At 31.0% G+C, this 20,426-nt stretch overlaps 2 long non-coding RNA genes across 3 annotated transcripts; both read right to left on the reverse strand.

Annotated features, from left to right (window-relative positions):
* Positions 1-1,182: 1,182 nt before the first annotated feature.
* On the reverse strand, positions 1,183-11,373 carry LOC105344689 (uncharacterized). The gene is made up of 4 exons (XR_010710276.1): positions 10,944-11,373; positions 7,194-7,241; positions 6,659-6,746; positions 1,183-5,278 (listed from the first exon to the last, which is right to left on the reverse strand). It is a non-coding gene; the product is annotated as an uncharacterized lncRNA (long non-coding RNA).
* A 2,472-nt stretch (positions 11,374-13,845) lies between these two features.
* LOC136272293 (uncharacterized) lies at positions 13,846-17,155 on the reverse strand. Of its 2 annotated transcripts, none has more exons than XR_010710258.1 (3): positions 16,939-17,155; positions 14,376-14,704; positions 13,846-13,939 (listed from the first exon to the last, which is right to left on the reverse strand). It is a non-coding gene; the product is annotated as an uncharacterized lncRNA (long non-coding RNA). The 2 variants fall into 2 exon arrangements; XR_010710257.1 differs by having other exon boundaries at positions 14,376-16,037.
* Positions 17,156-20,426: the final 3,271 nt, after the last annotated feature.

Below are 20,426 nucleotides of genomic sequence, written 5' to 3' on the forward strand. Positions count from 1 at the left end.
TCCTCACTAATCATAAAATTGTGTAACCAAAATTGTATAACTAACATTAGAATGAACATACACCTCCACTACGGTGTAAGCGTAGCAAGATATTTCAAATTTGCAAATCTTACAAAATGAATGAATTTTATCAAAATTGCTTTTAAATTCTTGTCTTTAAAAGTTCGGTGAAATAAAAATACTGATCAAGCTAAATAGTATATAAATACTTTTTGAAATAACTGTGGAGACTGTTTATTGCGGGGGGGGGGGGTTAAGGTAGCAAGGGAAAGTTTCGAATAAAGTACCCGTCAATATTTTTTTAAAAATTGAGAGTTGCTGTACTTGAAGGCTTATGAGTGTTGCTAAAATTCATGAAATGATTTTTAATGATTATCATTAGTTAGAGGGGTGTCTGTTGTTGAAATTGATATGCAATATGTAGGCCCCTTATGTTAGGTACATGAGAATCAGAAGTAAAATGCGAAACCTGCGGCTATGACTGTTGTGCTGACTTTACACAGTGAAATTGCAAGTTACAGACGGGAGGTAAAATAACACGAAAAGTAGGTGGATGGGACATTGTAAACTAAACACCGGTAAGTTTCTGACATGTGATAGTGCAACATGCAGGCGGTACGGAAGGTCAACCCTCTGCAGGGAATTAACTGGGTGAGGTCTAAAAAGCTGAAAAATCATGAAAAGTTAGCAAAATATGAAAGGGTCAAAATCTCATAAAAACCAGTATGTAGAGAATTTTACAGGTTTTGACTAATAATTTTCTTCAGAAAATGGTGATTGGCCTTATAAAGAGTGAATTAAAGGTATTTGTGCTGAATGGGAACTGAGGAAAATCTAGTTACAGAGTTCCGAAGACATGCATCCCTTGGCTACAATGAATTGTATCAAAAAAACTGTCCCCTGCCACCTAAGGCCCACCACTGATTAAACAATAACTAGCATTTACTATGGGATTGCATACTGTTGCCGTGGTATATTTTACGATGTCTCTGTTTTCATTTTCTCCTTGACCAGACGACTTTCCGCAAACATTTAACCATCGCCAGTATGAGCATCCAAATTTAATCTTTTTTCTGCTTGAAACTAAATGAGTGTTTGAAAGTAACTTCTAATAAGTAGACTCCTCTACTTAAAAAACTTACCGTTTCTAAATTTAGTGTAAACAAATATAATCAAGAAAAAGAAACTGACATATTGTTTATTACACATCATACGATTTTTTTTATCCAATTGATTATAAAAATCAATAAATTCCGGGTTAAAACCACAGAAAAGTCACATGCATAGCAAATCTTCGATTTTTAGACACATGATATCAAAGACGTTTATACAGCTTTGTTTATTTATCAAAATACTTTTCGTGTAGTTATATACATGTAAGATATAATTCATTTGATGAAACAAAGAAGTGTTCCAAGTAAGAAATTATTTAGAACAACCACATATATATGGAATGCGGGAACATCCCACACTTGATTTTTCAATTAGAATTAAAGCTTTGGCTAATCCAATCATCACACAATAATATCTATAAACATGTATTACAAAGTTTATCCCAACTAGACCTTTTTCTAAGAATGACCTTTTTATCATATAGGCCAAGTTTATTTGTATTCTTCTAACAAGTTTACCAATTTCGGTTCATTTTAAAATGGACATAAATATGTCAAATAACCTTTAAGGGGCCTCGCTTACAAAAATGAATTTATGTCGTAGCAACTCCAATGATAAACACGCAAAGTAAATGCTTACAAAATAATAATTGAGGTTATTTTAAAGAACAGTTACAACCTAGGAGAAGTGGAAAAGACATATTTCTATAAACAAACATGTCCAGGTTATAAACAAACATGTCCAGGAGAATCATCACAAGCCCTGCATGTGTTTTGTTTACAGTAAATACGCATGCGTAGTAGTGTAGAAGGCTGAACGTAGTAACACGTTGCGATGTAAATATGTATGGGTTATACGTAATTATTAATTTTAATGAAAAAAAAAGAAGATTTATTTCATGGATAAAATTCAGGAGTAGTACAAAATACCAAACCCGATCAGAAATTTGTTTTCAAGTCGGTTTTATGATAAGATGCGCCGTACTTTATCTTTAATAAAGCGTATCCAGTTTTTTGGTGCATTCCAAATTAATAAAAAAAATATCTAATTAATTTTTTAAATGTGTTAATTTCGTAATGTGACGAATATTTCTGTTTATTTACGGGCCACCAGAAGGCGGTCCGTTATTTGATATACATTTAGAAATTGTATCTGCGTTTCTGCTGGATAGTTTTTTTAATAAGATTAATATTATGCTTGTTTTTATGAATTGAAAGTAAATTTACATGTAGAAATATGTTTTATGCCTTTGAAAAATTATACACCTTTTTTGTTGACTTGTAAATGTAAAGTAGATAATATAGACTGTCGTGTTTGGTGCGTATTTTATGGAGACTATAATCTATTCAGAAAATTTCGGAGTTTTTCATTCTTTTCAAAACAATGCATCGGGTTGGGTATATATTGGGATACGGGACAAACTAAAACATGAAATACTAGATATCTTAATGACATTAAATTTTATATGAATGATATATTTGAACCGCTATGTACTGCGTCAAATAAAATGATTTTTTAAAATTTTTATTTTTTTCCCGTTGTAATTGTGCAGTTTCTACCGGATGAGCATATGATCTTACATATGCATGCACCTATAAAATAATCCATTTCTATTGTATTGTGTGGTCCTTTGAAATCATATAAACTAATATTTTTAGTGTTAATTCAATACAATGCAACAAAAAATAAACATAATCTGAAGTACATAATCTCCAAGAGAATAATGATGAGTTGAACTTAGTATCAGAACAATGTACAAATCAATGTGTTCTCCATTACTTCATACTATGGCAATTAATGTTAGAAATGCTTACAGTGACGAACTCGATTCTTAATAATAGTAATTAATTATAATAAAATGTTAAAAGTGTTAGCGTTTTTTATATTATATATAAACAATCAACAATCAATGATGTTTCAATTCATACAACAGTTACATATTTTGCGGCCCATTTGACGCTTTCGTAAATTTGTTGGGTTTTTTTAAAATCCTGAATAAAAGTAAGTAATTATAAATTCATGAAAAACACACAATCATCAACTTTTACAGTCCTAACGTATAACACTTTGCTTTGTAAGTATGATAAAAAGGTTCATAAGTCCATTGATGAGATTTGGGGCTTATATGTTTTGTCCTGAGGTGTATTTCTGAACTACATCATGTATTCTTGTTTGCGTAGCAATTTTAATATTATTGATTGAAAAGTGTGTGAGTGCCTGTTGATACGAGTATAAAGCGGCATCCAAGTTCCCAGTGATTTGGTGACAGATCCCAAGGATCTCCCAGGAGATGTCTCTGCATAGATCAAATATGTAGAAACCCTGATCATATTGAACTAGGGCATGTAGCTTGTCTAAAGCGGCTTGGGCTAATGCAATATCAATATGCCTATAACATAGGAACTCTAGAAAGTGAAGTATCACAAACACTGGGATAACTAATACAACGTCTCTGTTCTGTAAAGCGGACTGTTGTTCTGGTATAAGTTCATTGATATAACTGATGAAGTTGTCAAGTGAAATATCAAATGCCACAGCCCGTTTCATCTTTGTAGACCAGGATTGTCCACCTAAAGCATCAGTATATCTTCTTACTCGTACAATGTTCCGATACAGTAAATGCGGTTGAGCTAACTTAATTTTTGTCATCTCAACTGCTGATAATGCTTCCATGTATCTCAGTGTTTTATAATGGTACATTGCAATAAACAGCGTATCAGATATACACCCAATCCTTCCAGCCAGTTTAAGCATACTACAGGAAATTTTGTCAGCAATGTGCAACTGTTTGTTGGCCTTGACACAATTGTTCTGTAATATAAACGCAATTTTTTGAAGGTTTGCGGCTGTAATTTTCTGTAACATGACTTTTTGACATGGGGTTAAGGGTGAATTTATCAAATATTCAGCTGTTTTCATTAAGACAATAGAATTTCGTATGGCAGAAAAGCCCATTCTAATACTTAAAAGAGTATTCATCTCATTAAAAAGTTTCACGTCGTTATGGATTTCAGGTATTATGAAGTCTTGATGTGTATAGATATGGAGCTTGGGATTACAAAGGGCTCCTAGAATAAATGACTTAACGGAGGAACTCTGCAGCAGACAAGACAGTCCTTTCCTGTAACATTCATAAAGCTGCTCAAATAAACTACATTGTTTGGAACCATAAACCTTTGCTAGAAACATATTGTTCTGAGGGATGAACAAGTTTGGACAGATCCCTCGATACACCCAATTTAGGAGGAGTTTAAAGCAGACCCAGAATCCTGACAGGAGATTTTGAGGATACCAATGAGGCAATGTGTTTTGTTGAATCGCCCAGAAAACTACTGTTTTCATGTGATAGGAACAGAGCAAGTTAACAGTTTCCTCTGACTGTAGGTTGATAACCTCCTTTAAGAACAGTTTTAATAATCCATAAGTTAAAAACTGACAGTGGTTCATTGCGTATACTAGTTTACATTCTGCTTGTGAAAAAGAAATTCTTCACTCTTCATTTCCATGTGTTCCCATTAGGTGGCTTATTGCTACGAAATGACATCCATTTTTTACTATATTATCAACAGTTTCAGAATCAGGCCATGAGTGACATCTTTCTATCCACGAGGAGGCAGATTGTGGCCAAAAGTTACTAACAAAACACCAGGCATTGTCAAATTCTATTAATCCATCTATGCCACTACTACAGGGTCCATGTGCAGTTAAATTTCCAGGATGTTGTACTTCTGAAAGGGTACATTCTCTGTACATATAACTAGAAATATAAAGAATATTATTCATTCTAACAATTGCTGATAAAACTCTTGAATTTTTTGTTGGGGTTAGCAGTTGAAGTAAAGAGAATCCTGGAGGACACTCAGAAGTGTCGGCCAGAATCAATGTTTGATTGGCTGTGTTGTAAAACTCGGACTGAGACATATTCCAGATAATTTTGTGATCATTTAGCCACCACATCACGTCCTGATCTGACCCTTTCAATCTAAATCCTTCTCTTGAGCTCCCACTCAGCATCCTGGTGACTCCAGTAGTAGTTGACAAACGTTCATAAAATATCTCCTTAAGGTCGCGTGTCTCTCTCCGGATTGCTACTTCTTGTGATGTTCCTAATTGTAGACACAGTCCGCGAAATACTGACTCTGATATATGATTAATTCCTGCCTTACTGAAATAAAAAATGTTAATAATGATTTATTTAGATATTTAAAAGAAAATGAAAGCTGTGTGTATTTCAAGTTTTGTGGCTTTGTATTTTTTGTTTACATGTTTTCACATCAGTACAGAGGACACATGTCTGAATAACTTCAAATTTACCCTGTGTATTATTAGTTGATTGTGACAGTTGAAAATAAAAATCTCTTTCACATACCTAATTAATGTAATTATGAACTTTTGGAAATTTAAGGGGCGAACAAATCGGAATAATCTTATATCATTTTTATGTACTACATGGATTTTGATTGACAGTAATTGACACGTGCTGAAAACCACGACTATGGTCATTAGGTATACGAGGTAAAAGGGACTCTCTAAACGGAACACATCATCACTTTCTCGAAAATTTATTAATGGTTTACCAATTTCAGTTCATTTTAAAATGAACAGACATAAATATGTCAAATAACCCCTCAAGGGGCCTCACTTAAAAAACGAATTTAGGTTGCAGCAACGATAATCGTGGTTACGTGTATTTTAAAAACTTTGAACAATTATTACCTGGGAAAAGTAAAATATGACATATTTCTATCAACAAACATGTCCAGGAGAATCTTCGCGAGCCCTGCATTTCTTTTGTTTACAATAAATACGCATGTATAATAGTATAGAAGACTGAACCCTGTAACACGTTGCTATGTAAATATGTATGGATATACGTAATTTTTAATTTTAATGAAATAATTGGATTTATTTCATAGAAAAACTTGTAATTTTCTGAATTTGTTTTACATTTATGAGACATACAAAAGTACCGAACCCGATCGGAAAACATTTTCAAGTCGGTTTTTTGAATACGATGCACCGTACATGTACTGTCTCTTTAAAATATTTTAATAAATCAGCAATATTCAATCAGAGTAATTTCGTTCAAAATCATTCATATTTATGAGAATCAAATTAATTTGCACGCAATTTTTGTTTAATATCGTCTTATAAATCATTATTTGTGCTAGAATAGTTTAATATTTCACTTACTCAAAACTTGAAAGTAATTTCACTCGATTGGTTTTTTATTTCGATTAAAACATAATGTTAAACATTCAGAGTTTACTGGTTTTCTTTTCTTATGTTAATGCAATAATGCAATAAAACATCTTCCTCCGCTAAATTTTCCTCCTAATATTATGACATTATTCGAACTTTAATGTTGGTCTAAAACCATACATGATAACTGACCAATAAAAACGCACTAATTGATTTGATGATCTTATATGCCAATCAGCTAATTGATTAACAAGTTACCAACATTAATTAAACTTTATCGTTTATTTGTTGATTAAACAAAAATAAATATTGATCATAAAAGTATGAAATTAGTTGTACTCACACTCGAGACGATCCGTTTAGAGATGAAAATGCCATTATTTAAAGGTTCTAACTAATTATTTTAAATTCTTTGTCCCTCAGGGTAACTTCTGTAATTGTAAAAATGTACTTCAGCAGAGACTAATAACATTTGAAGGATAATTCAAATGAGGAAGGACGCGGATAAATATCTATCGATTTAGATAGAGTTCCGTTCTATTATTATTTGATTTAAGTGCCAATTGTCGTAAATATTTTCAATCAGTAAATTTATTAAAGTAATCGGCGTTGATATATTGATTCAGTTGTCTGAAAGACAACAGGTCATTTTAGAAAATAAAGTGTTTTGCAGAATCCTGAGTGTAACTGGGTACACGCGTGTCTTCTAAATACTAATAACCGCTCGCGATCGGTTGGACACACGTTACACAATATTATCCAAATTATTTATTATGTGTCATTTTTGTCAAAGATCTCTTATGTGTGTTGTCTGATCCAAATAAAAAAATATAGTTTAATATTTTGACAATTTGCAGATTTTATACTTTAATACTTACATCCACGAAGTGTGATTCTATCTATTTCATTGGTTGGAATTCACAGCTCTATATAAACATACAAAAGATAACTGTATGCCCATAGTTATGTGTTTTGAATAACTAGTTAATTAACATTAATGTAATTTAATAAAATAATGATTATTGGACGAAACATATATTTTAAAAAAAAATTCACGATGCCGCGGAGTAAAAAAAATTAAAGTCATTCTTTAGTGAATTTTAAACAATTATTTAAACTGTGAATTTGAAAAAATGTTTTAGCTGATAAGATAAAATCCAATACGACGATCCCACTCAATTAAGATGAGTATAATCGGATGGTTGTTTCTGATTCACTTGCTAATTAGATTACTTGTATTTTGATGATAAAGCATATGCCTAAGTAAGTTAAAAAGGGAACCTAGCTGAAAAAGGGAACCTAGCTAAAAAAAAAGATTTTACAATCAATATTGCATTCATTTTATGGACAAATTATATTTGAAAAATAGTATATAATTTTATTTTCTGAAGTTGCTTTAACAGTAAATTTGTGATAAAGTTTAATTTCAAATTAATGGAAACATTTTTAATAAAGAGAAATACTCGTAATTATTTTCCGTGGGGACCTGATGAATCGAATGTTCTTTCTTTATATAGACAAGTCATACATTCTATGAAACCTTCACAATTCGGTTCTAACCAGTTTTTCGATCGGTCGAAACCCTCAACAACCTAGGAAAACCTCGATCTGCACGAAATAAGGTGTCTTCCCATTTAGCTAAAATTCTGACTTTTTATGGGTGACTTATTTTAGCTAAGTGGGAATGGTGTACATTTAAGGGTGTCAAAGAACAAATGAAATTGATTACAGGTGAATTATTGTCTGTTCAATTATTGACCTTAAGTAAAGTTTTAATTTGATAAAAAAAAAAAATCTGTCAATTTTTTAAGATTATGTTTAAAATGAAAGAATTAAATACATGCAATAGAAGTAAATTTTGATAATAAAAAAGGGTCGCTAAATCTTATTTTATGTAAAATTACTCAATATTCATTCTTTTGGGAAGAAGAAGAAAAACAGAAATAACACAACATAAACTACATTTAATGTACAATTCAATTTAATTCAGTTTATTTCAATTCGGTTTATTTGCTCAAACCATGAAATGGTACATGAGGTCACTCATTATATACAGTTCAAAAGTCAGAGGTACATTTTATAAATGAATGGATAAGTAGTAAATAATTAGTAGCTAGTAAATAAGCATAAATATACAATGAAAATAGGAAAAAGTATAACCATGGAGGACAAACCATTATATCAGATGTATACTTTGATAATAAAATAACATTATTGTTCAGGTTAGTAACATAAGAAAAAGACATAAGTATTTGGCACTGAACAGTATATATACTGTGATGTATATAACATATTTATGCCTAAATATCAATAGCTTTTTACATTCAAGAATAAAATGGAATGTACATGTATAAGATAGTAAATGGTATAGCATTTATTGAATTTTAATGGCAATTAAATCGAGCATTAGTTTGATTGAAGTTTCATATGATCTAATTAAGCCATCAATTTCTGCGGTGTGTTGTTTATATAAAAGCAATTGCTTGCAAGGCCTATTAAATTTTGTTTTATTATTTTTTATCTTATTTTATTTATATAAATATTCAACCTTTTAATCATTGATAAAACTTAAATCTAAATTTTTATAACACTGTAGATCAATATTGTCAAAAATATATAACAACTAGATCATACCCATCACATAACGCTTAATATGTTGAACCATTTTTTGGTTCATTTTTATATATACTTATTACGATATTTTCCTTATCTTATTCTGTAAAATTGAAATAAAAAAAACTGCATTGTTGGATATTGAGAGGAGCGGACAGGGATGAAAAATCTAACTGAAATGGATAATACATGTATATATATATATATATATATATATATATATATATATATATATATATATATATATATATATATATATATATATATATATATATATATATATATATATATATATACGTGGCCTTAATCATAATTGTTGCAGCTGACTGAAAAAATAAACTTTTTTATCGTATTTTTTTCAAATCAATGAATGGGTATTTAGTGTATATCTCTCTAAATTTGATTCTTTTGGTCAATTTACATTATAGTTTGTATTACTCTCCCAAGTAAGACTTTCGGATTATAGACTGCTTTGAAAAGTCTGGTGGGGGGGGGGGGGTGGGCATCCCTATTAAACTTATTGACGTAGAAAAATTAATGTCTAAAGTTTGCAACCAATCTTTTGTGGTATAAAAAAGTATAAAATTGAACACGCTAGGTTATGCATTTATCCATCTGCATGCATATTTCAAACCAAAGTTGACAGATTCAAAGTATCTGGTCGATGGTTAACTCGCCCTACATTTTCCTCCATGGTGTCAATTAGGCAATCCGGGCACCTTGTTCTGGAAAGTGTTTTCAATTAATACAAAAATCGCATTTATTGATCCTTTTTATTTTTTAACTTTTCGTATTAATAGAAGTCCGATCTGAGGTACCTGCTCGCGATGCATGCTAAACTCGTCTTACACTTTTTCATTAATTAGTCAATCCGCGTTCTTGGTTACCCCGTTCTGGAAAGTTCTCTAGCGAATGTGTATCAAAACTAAAATCGCCAACTAAAGATTTTATTTATTCAACATTTGTCAAATCTTCACTTTTATGTATTCTCTAAATAGGCTCACAGTAAAAATATTCACTCTATACGTAATCATTCAATATTATTTCATTGCAAGTATATATTTTGATGCAAACTATCCCTGAATTGAATCCGCTAAAGCGTGTCGACCACCTTACTCTCATTTTTGCTATTTTGGACTTGTTAATAAAAAATGAAAGTAGGTTTTTTTATTAATTTCACAATAATAACTTATCAGTTAAATTTCAATTATACCTTACGGACAACATTACGCATGTGTTGAAATACAAAAGGTGTAAGCAAGTACTCTGGTGCAGACATTTTGTAGTTTATTTGCAAAATGCCTTAATTTATAAGTATAGATATATCACAGGTGATTTTTATACAGGTAGTTCACACCTAAAACAGATTATATTCAGTGCTCACTCAGGTGTGAAAATCACATTTTAGCTAGGTGGGAATAAGAATTTAAGGTCAGATGCGACCTATCTTCCATTTATTCTATTTTTTTCCAATCTCCACAATGTAAAGATTTCCACGTCGTTATTTCATAGTTATATTTTTATGTAATATTATTTTTATTTTATTTGGATATTGAGTGTTCAATTGAAAATATACAGTATGACTTTACTTATAAGTATTCAAATGCATTTTGCGTGCTATTTTAAGGAAAAATCGAAATATTCTAGCTTTGAAACGAGCCTTGTAATGTACTCTGATTTTTTGGGCGTTAACAGGTTTAAATGTTAATAAATAAGGAATAAAATATCAAGGAAAATAATATAAAATTGAGGAACATTTCGTCTGTCCTTAAGAATTTAAGCTATGTGGGAATAAACCCCAAATAATCAATCATCTTTGGTGGGCAATAAACAATGTTATACACTTAATATACTGACCATTCGTGAGTAAAAATAGCGTGCGTTTTGTGCACGATGTCGAGTGGTGTGGTTGGTATTTCAGAACTCGTACTACAGGTATTTTAAGTTTTTGTTGAAAATCTATGTGGAAAAATTTGCGTTTAGTTATTACAAATAAGCATACATTATAACAGTACCTTGTTTGAACCACTTGTTTTGCATCATTTGACCTTAAAATCCGTTTTCAGAGGCTGTTGTGAGCTTGAGCGGCTTCTTTGACATTGCTACTTTCAATTTGTTGCATCCGGTCATATACGTTAAAGACTATTTTTTTTCTATGGAGGACCATTATAGTAATTTTTCTATATTATTTGATCGCCATTGAAAATGTCCGTTTCATGTGTTGTAAGATATACTGTATATTTAAGAAATTTTTGTTAGCAAAAAAAAACAACCATGGGCGGGAAGGTGTCAATTCTGAAGTGTACCGAAAAAGGAGAGAACCCACAAAGGCCTTACAATAATAATCCATCGGTCTTTCAGCAAAAGAAAGGATACCCTTTTGGAAAATGTTATGGCTTGTAATTTTTTTCACACAAAAAATGTTAAGGAAGTTAACCAGAAGCAACTAAGATACCCCCCCCCCCACACACACACACACACACACTCCCACACACACACATTTTTTTCTTTTATATAGAAAAAGAATATGATTTTTTTTTTTAAATGTTTGGTCAAGACTTTTCCTTTCCTTTTTCAAATGTGATGCTAAGTGTAAGATAATTATTAAACTAATATTTAATATAAAATAAGACTACTTTAGTCCTTTTACCGATGTTTGATAGAAAAATTAAACACATGAATAATCATTATAAGTTAACAATACGGTAGAATCAATATATCCAATACAATGTTCTTTGAAGGAATATTTAAAAAATACATAAAAAGTTCACAGGTACAGGACCTTTACAGTGCCATTTCTTCTGAAGTGTATATTGTCATCATGGGACCTTCCGGGGCCAGATATGAGTATAAAAGTCAAAACTTCAATGAGGTATGAAACAGTTTCCTGAAATGTAGATAAAAAAATAAATAAGATTTGTAAGTTTGTTTTCCGAAAGTTCGTAGAATTAATTTTAAAAGTAAAAAAAAATAAAGTAAAATATTATGTTGGATTTAGGAACTTACTAAGAGTTCTTCGTTTGTGGACGGATCCCAATCTACCTCATCATTCGGTGCGTCGACATCATCATCGTCGGCGTCGCCATCCTCATCCTCATCGTCATCTCCCTCCACTCCGGAAAATTTCTCTGATACTAAATATTGATGTTACATGGAAATTGATTGTCATTGGTTTTATTTTTACGAGCAACAAATATACTCTTATCTTAGACAACACTTTGTCATTCATTGCATGCAAAATTTACAAATATAAAATGAAACGTAGAATCTTAAACGAACATGTGTCATCTGAAGATATGCGCTGTTTTTTAAAAAATGCGCTAATGCAATTGTATCTTACTGTAAAAAAATCAAAATGTGTAAAGTTAAACTTCAGCATTCTTGAAAAAATATCAAATAGTATATGATAAATGAAATATTATAAACTTTATTAATGTACTATTGTAATATACAAGAGGGAGACCTGTCCCTCTTCACATATATGCGGTAGGCAATTTTGGACTGTGATGCTGTTGTTAGTCCTGCCGCATTGCATTTACTTTATATTCCGATTGTATATTTATTGCTAAAAATATTTTATTGAACAGCTATGTTCCACAAATATGTTTACAATATTGATACGAATATTATATCAATTGATACTTCCCCGAATAGTACTCTTATTTTACTTTACTATTACATGTATCAAAATGTGTTATTTCATGTTTACGTCTAATTACGCTTTAAAAAAAATACAATTATACATATTGAAGAAAACAAATACCTTGTACAATATATTCTAATGCTCTACAAATGTATATACAATATTGTTATTCCATATCTAAGTCTATTTACGCTTAAAAAATACATTTATAAATACTGATTCATTTATATCGCTGATTAGCATTACAGATCCAGGGGGCCCCTGGCACCCCAGGTGATGTATATATAGAGAGCCTCTGCGGAGGTATTATCTCGAATCAAATGTACTGTGTTTAATAAATCATAAAAAAAAAAAAAAAAAAAAAACATTGATAGTAGTTGTTGTAGAGTGTGAGGAGAAAGATTAAAGGAAAAATGCCCTGCAAAATCTGAAATTCTATTGTCCCTAATATATAATTCGTAAAAAGTAGGGATGTACTCAACTATCACACCGATCATCGGCTAAAATTTTCTTAGTCGATTACTCGTTATAAAGTGAAAAGAAATCAAAACTATTTTCCTCTTCCTCTGTTAACGCGGCAGTTTTGGGGCTACAAATGAAAATAACAGTTCTCTTTTATCGGCATTTTTCATTTGAATCGTCGAACGAGAGTACCTGATATAATTTTTCAAGTGGCTAAAAATTGATCTCTTTTAATTTTGTAGATAAGATTATTGTTTTGAATAGAAGTATTTAGGCAAACAAGTACTTGAAGAGATTAAATTGTGGTTCTTCTAATCAGTTATTTAATGAATTAGATGTTTGTATTAATAAAAAATTTAATCATATCAGTAATTAGCTCAAGGCGTTTGTTTTAATAATAATTATTATTAAATTGTTGTTTGGGCACGGGACAATGACTTAACATGAAACATGTCACATTTGATTTGCCTTAGATGATATGGAGCACAATTATGTGTAAACGTCACAAGAAAAAGGAAAACCCTAACTTAATACATTTGCTAACGAATATTTATATAAAACAAGTTTCAATTTATTTGAAATCAAATGCATCTAGTGCGGATTACCATAGATTTTTAATGCTTTTGAGTTTACGATGTGGTTTATTTGACAGTACACAATTTGATTTAAAAAAAAAACCACAATATCAAACAAATCATCGAGTACTCGACTATTTCTCGACTAAAGGCTTCGATTAATTGACTGAGCCAACCAAGTAGAACTGACATCCCTAGTAAAAAGTATAATTGAATATAATCTCTATTAATCGTTACCTGAAAATCTTGTATGGTTACCCTCCCCCCTCAGATTCGCTCTGGTCCTCTTTAAGCTCTTCAAATTCCCTTACGAGGTCTAAAAAACACTTTTCTTTAATTTTTTCATTTTTCATACATTGTGTTTGAGTTCATGTCATCAAACTGTGTGTGTATGCGTAAAATAATGTCCGCTTTAGTTTTGTTTGCTATGTCAAAATGTTTTTGTGTGTGCTCCTGTGGAGTGAAGATGGGTGTTTTTGTCTGGGTTCTGCAAACTGAAGTAATTTGCTGTCTGTATGTCTGATTGAGACTGTTGTAAGTGTGGTCGGTTGTAGATATTGCTTTTGCCGTAATAATGTAAAATTCTAAATGTTTTTTTTTCGTCTGTGATGTCTGATGTGAACGTGTAATCTGTGTCTTTTTCCGTTAGTGATGGAACTGTCTGCTGGGTTAATTTGATAGAAAAAACAATATCTTATCCATGAATAAAAATTATAAGCAATGTGGTTACTTTTTCAATATTAAAACACAAACTACTTTTATTTTACCTTGTCCAGTTTATCCCTATTTCTGTAGATAATCTTCCATCTTTCTTAAGATGGCAGTCCCGGGGGCATTAAACTTTTGCGCGTTCTGTTGAGGTTTTTTAAAACAAAATTTCTCCCACTTCAACCTTACTCTCGTTGCCACTGACACTGTAGGTCTCAAGATTTGCAATGTCATAAACCACAAATTGACATTGCATACGAATCATTAAATCCCTTATATATGCATCCATGTAAAATGGCATACTTAGAATTTGGACCTGCTGGCAAGGATAACCTCACTGGTGTTTCGTCTTACGCCTGCTCTGGAAACATGGAGAGCTAAGCTGAAACTATAAAGAATTTTTTACATTAATTTCTGGTTTAGAGCTCGAAGACGTTCAAGAAAACCCGTGACAGAGGGATCCAGGTTATCTACGAGTACTTGTCTGGCATACAGTAAAATAAGCTCTGCAGACATGGCATAGAGAAATATTTCCAAAATCTACCAACTTTTATAATGATCTGAAATATTTAATCTAGCCCAAGGCATATCATTAAAACAAGTGTACATGTTTATAAGCTGTGTATAAATTGGAATGTTTTATTAAAAATGTTACAAACAATTATACCACTTGCACTCTGACATGTTTATTTCAAAATAAACTACAATGTTTGGAACCATAAACCTTTGCTAGAAACATATTGTTTTAAGGGGTGAAAATGATTGGACAGATCCCTCGATACACCCAATTTAGGAGGAGTTTAAAGCAGACCCAGAATTCTGCCAGGAGATTTTCAGGATACCAATGAGGCAATGTGTTTTGTGGAATCGCCCAGAAAACTACTGTTTTCATGTGATAGGAACATAATAAGTTAACAGTTTCCTCTGATTGTAGGTTGATAACCTCCTTCTTTAAGAATAGTTTTAACAATCCGTAAGTTAGAAACTGACAGTGGTTCATCGCATAAACGAGTTTATATTCTGCTCTAGAAAAAGAAATTCTCCACCCTTTATTTTCATGGAGTCTTATTGGATGTCCTATTGCTACAAAATGACATCCATATTTTACTATATCATTAACAACTTCAGAATCAGACCATAAGCGACACCTGTCTTTCCACTACAATGTAGAATGAGGCCAAAAGTCAGAAGCAAAACACCAGGCAGCGTCACACTCTAATTTTCCTAGTACACCACTACCACAATGTCCATGTGAAGTGAACTTTTATGGATTAAACAAATTATATGCTAAAAGATTTAATTTTTTGTATTTAGAACTAGACACATAGAGACTGTCATTTATTCTGACACTTGCTACATCCATAATTGAACCTGTTGGTGGAGTCAATAATAACTTAGGCAAAGAAAACCCTGGGGGGCACTCAAAACTATCCGCGAGAATCAACGTTTGATTGCTTGAATGGTAGAATTCAGATTGAGACATATTCCAGATCACTCTGTGGTCATTTCGCTAGAACATAAAGTCCAAATCTGAGCCCTTTATTCTAATTCCTTCTCTCGTGCTTCCACTCAGCATCTTTGCTCTTTTCTTTGACGAAATACGTCTGTAAATCAGATCATTAAAGTCAGCTATCTCTCTTAAGTTTGCTACAAGTTGTGAAGTTCCCAGTTTTGAACACAGTCCAAAGTAAACCGATTCTGATATGTGTTGGAATCCTTGCCTATTGTGAAGTAAGATAATTGAAGAAAAATAATGAAAAAAGATAAATTTTATCATTCATTCAAGTTGTTAGAAAACCTGTGGGTTGGGTACAATATTTTTTTTCTTTTTCTTTTTTTCGTGTACATATGATTATAGTGTGTATCTATGTGATTTATGTAACATTTCTATCCTCTAATAAAAAAACAGACGTTTTTTTAAAGTAACTAAATCGTCATTAGCATCTACTATACATGGACGGAATATGTGATAAATATTTGTACTCTGTTTTCAAAATACATATAAAACACATGGCATTCATTATACTATGACATTTTACGAACTGACAATAAGGTGAAAATTTCATGTTGATAACATATTAATTTAAAAAGGCGATATTCTATCTGATTTAAAAATTGTAATTTTTTTTATCGTGAGTTTATCTAAAATTAATCTCTATTAAACTTAATAAATTCTAAATAAAAACAAAGCAACAATATATAGGATAATTCAATGATTACTTTATCGTTTATCTTTATCTTGATTTTCAAAATCATACCGATACTTATTATTTTGTTTTAAAAATGCTACCTTTTTTACCTTGATTTTTTATGAGTTTCCCATAGCTATTTCTATTGAACAATATGAAAGAAATGTGATGCTACTTTATTTATTCCTTGCTTATACAAATAATTTTTAAACTAGGGAGTCAATTAAATATAAAGCCATTTATCTGCAATTGTTTTTCTGCTTTCATATGTTAGCTGTTAAGCCAAATACTAGTATATCGTAAATATTTATTGTTTGTTTGATTTTAAATGACTGAACATAGCAGAATATTAGATTAAAAATCTAAGAATTGAGTTTAACAATATCAATGCGATTCAAGTACACAATTAAAGTATAGAATAAGTCGTACTCACACTCGAGGTCATCCATTTAGAGTCGAAGATGCCATTCTTTAAAGAATAAAAAAAGATCTCGTTTAATATGTTAATTGCTATGAGTTACTGCCTCACGAACTAGGACTAGTACAGTAAACCCTTAAAACTAGATGGGTAATGACGTTTTATAAATTTCTACTGATCCACTTTCTAATAAGAGTATTCAGTTAATTGATAATACTCTACGGTTACTTTACAGGGAAATAGAGTGGATTGCAAATGGTACCAATATATGAAAATTAATATTAAAATTCATTAATTAAAAATCGGTTTACAATTTTATTTCCTCCGGTTGCTATTTCAATAAAATCGTGATATGGTTTGATTATTAAAATATGAAGTGGAAATTTTATGAAGATAATCAATTTCGTATTTGAAATATCCTGCTACGAAATCCGTTTATATTTTTAGCTTTTTAACACTATAAATATATGCCAATTTTTTAAATAGTCCAATAATCTACTCGTTTGTATCTATTACAAAAACTAATGCACAGTACAATCATCAATGATCATAAAGATAAAGATAAACACAATGATTATCGTATGACATTACAATAAACATGGATGAACGTTCAAATGAATTAAGATTCTTACTTTGTTTTGATCTCTATGATTTGGTTGGCTTCAATAGTTTTTTCTTTAAATTATACTGTCAAGCATATATAACTTTTGGTTCATAGCATTCCCATTTTTATATCCAGAATGATAAAACACTAACATCACTGAAATTTGAATAAGAAATGTCTTCTTTAAGAGAGGAAAACATGCAAAAGTTGCACACTTGTAGAATTAATGGACACGAAATATTTACATCGCAGCTTCATACAATCATTTTATCTAGCTGAAGCTGTCTTGTGAAGTCCCTAATTTTAGGCACATTCCGCGAAAAACTGAATCTGATATATGCTTGATTCCTTCCTCACTGAAATAACGAATAGTTAATAGTAATAAACTTAGATATATGGTGGGTTTTTTTTTTAAAAAGCATGTTATGTGTAGTTTAAATTTGTCGTTTATGTATTTTTGTTTACGTATATTGATATTTGTAGTCACTAGTTGACGATAAAACGTTTTTATGATACGCGGATTTATTTCAGATGACTATTAAACTTAAATATATTTAAAAGTCAGCAATATTCAATCCGAGTATAGTGGCTCATATTTATGAGAATAATTTTAATTTGCACGCATTATATGTTTATAAATCATTATCTGTGCTAGAGTTTTTACTTGTTCAAAACTTGAAAGTAAATCCATACGATTAGTGTTTTAATTCCTCTGAATGCTATTTCGGTAAAATCTGATGAAGTAGAATTGAAATGATGAAAAATATATTAATTAAATGAAAGGTTTCGTAATTTTCTTAATCTTGTCAATAAAAAAACCCTGATAAAAATGCGTATTTTCTTATTTAACATACTTTGTCATAGTATCCTTTGTTATTATCTGGCTTTCAAAACAAGAGACCAATAAGCCTTATCGGTCCCCTGAGTATAAGAGCCCAAGCACAAACTTGTCCAGGAGTCTCATATATGCATTTGATTAAGTTTTATTCAGGAGTAAAAGAAATTGTAATATTGTATTGATGACCACCTCCCTGCCTGAAAACTTTCAAAAAGGACTATAAAACCTATAATTTTAGCGAAACACTTTAAGATCATAATACAGTACATGACCTGATATTGAAAAGGTGCAAGATTCTGATAGAGAATAAATTTCCCATTTTTGTTAAATTGAACAAGAAGGCTACTATACATGTTTTATTTAAAACAACTTCCCATCCCCCAATTAATCACCGTCTGGCATTTATACAAAAAACAACTAACAGGTACTGCTTATCAGTGATTTTCTTTAGAAAATTATTTCTTAAAACTATTAACAAGTCTATTTGTTTATCTAGAAAGTTCTAAAACTGTTTTTGTCTCTAATAATAAAAATACTTTCATAACCCATTGATCTTACAACTTCTTTATAATTACATTTTAATTGATGATTATTATTAAATATGACAAGAAAAGGAAGATAACTCCATTATAAAGGAGCAAGGGAAGATAACTCCATTAACTGGTACCATCACCCACGTGCACCCCATTCACCTACCCCCGAACTCTTTCCAAACGCTTTCACAATATCTTAACTTTGATAGACGTTATTCTTTCTCTTTTCTAAATATGTAAATTCACTTATTACTTTCATTGAAATTCCTGAGCAGAATAAAATAATTAGACAATTATATACCCTGCTCCCATCCATAACCCTTGTCTTACAAGTAGGTAAGATGAAACATTATTAAATTACAGCTTAATGTTTACTAAATATGCAGTCAGTTTTTATTCTGTGTCAGTATATGTATTAAATATTATATACATTTACACTAAATGACCAGTTTGGCTACACCCTGCATTGAGAGCCCCTACTCTATACATTTATTTGTGTTTTGGTCCCGCCCTAGATTCAAATCCCTACATTGGGAGACAGGAAATTTAAAATGTTGATAGACGGCTTTACTTTCCTTCCTTATATGCAGTCAGTTTTTATTTAGTATCAGCATTACCATTAAATGCATATATTTACATTTCCCAGTGTCTTTGCCTGTGATAACACTACGTATCAATTTTGTTCTATATAACCCATAATACAAATGACGCCAAATTGAGGCGCCAGCTGGGTTTGCTTATTTATATTTATATATTTAATCGTACGATGGCTTAAAATTATATTGATATAAGTAATAAGGAATCATTCTTTGAATATTATGAGGTGATAATTTCGGTCGGGCGTGATCAAATCTATCATAAAGCCCTTCGGGCTTTATTGGATTTGATCACGCCCCGACCGAAATTATCATCTCATAATACTCAAAGAATGATTCCTTATTCCATATATAAATAATGTGACTATTTTAGCCCTAAAGTCAGAACCCTTACCTAAGGGGACATGAAATTTTAAATTCTAGTAGAGGACTTCCTGGTAAACATTATTATGAAATCAGTTCTTCCTACAGCTGTGTGAGAGTAGAGTAGAAGATAAACAGTATATGCATTGACACATATATATATATATATATATATATATATATATATATATATATATATATATATATATATATATATATATATATATATATATATATATATATATATATATATATATATATATATGGACATATTCCCCCCCTAGGTCCTGAACCCCTGACCAAGGAATTTCACAATTTAGGTAGAGGAGTTAGTGGATATTCATAACCATGCATTCAGTATTTTGCCCACATGTCTGGGAGTAAAGAATTAGATTTCTAAGATTTAATACAATTTCACTATATGGCTATATTGGTCCCGTTCTAGGGCTTAAACCCCTGTACCAGGGGTCATGTATTTTACAATTTAGGTAGAAGACTTAATGGACATCATTAACCATGCAATTAGTTTTAAACAAATAAATATGGGAGTAGAGAAAGAGATTTTCTAA

Source organism: Magallana gigas, chromosome 10 (genome assembly GCF_963853765.1).
Source record: "Magallana gigas chromosome 10, xbMagGiga1.1, whole genome shotgun sequence".
NCBI lineage: Eukaryota > Metazoa > Mollusca > Bivalvia > Ostreida > Ostreidae > Magallana > Magallana gigas.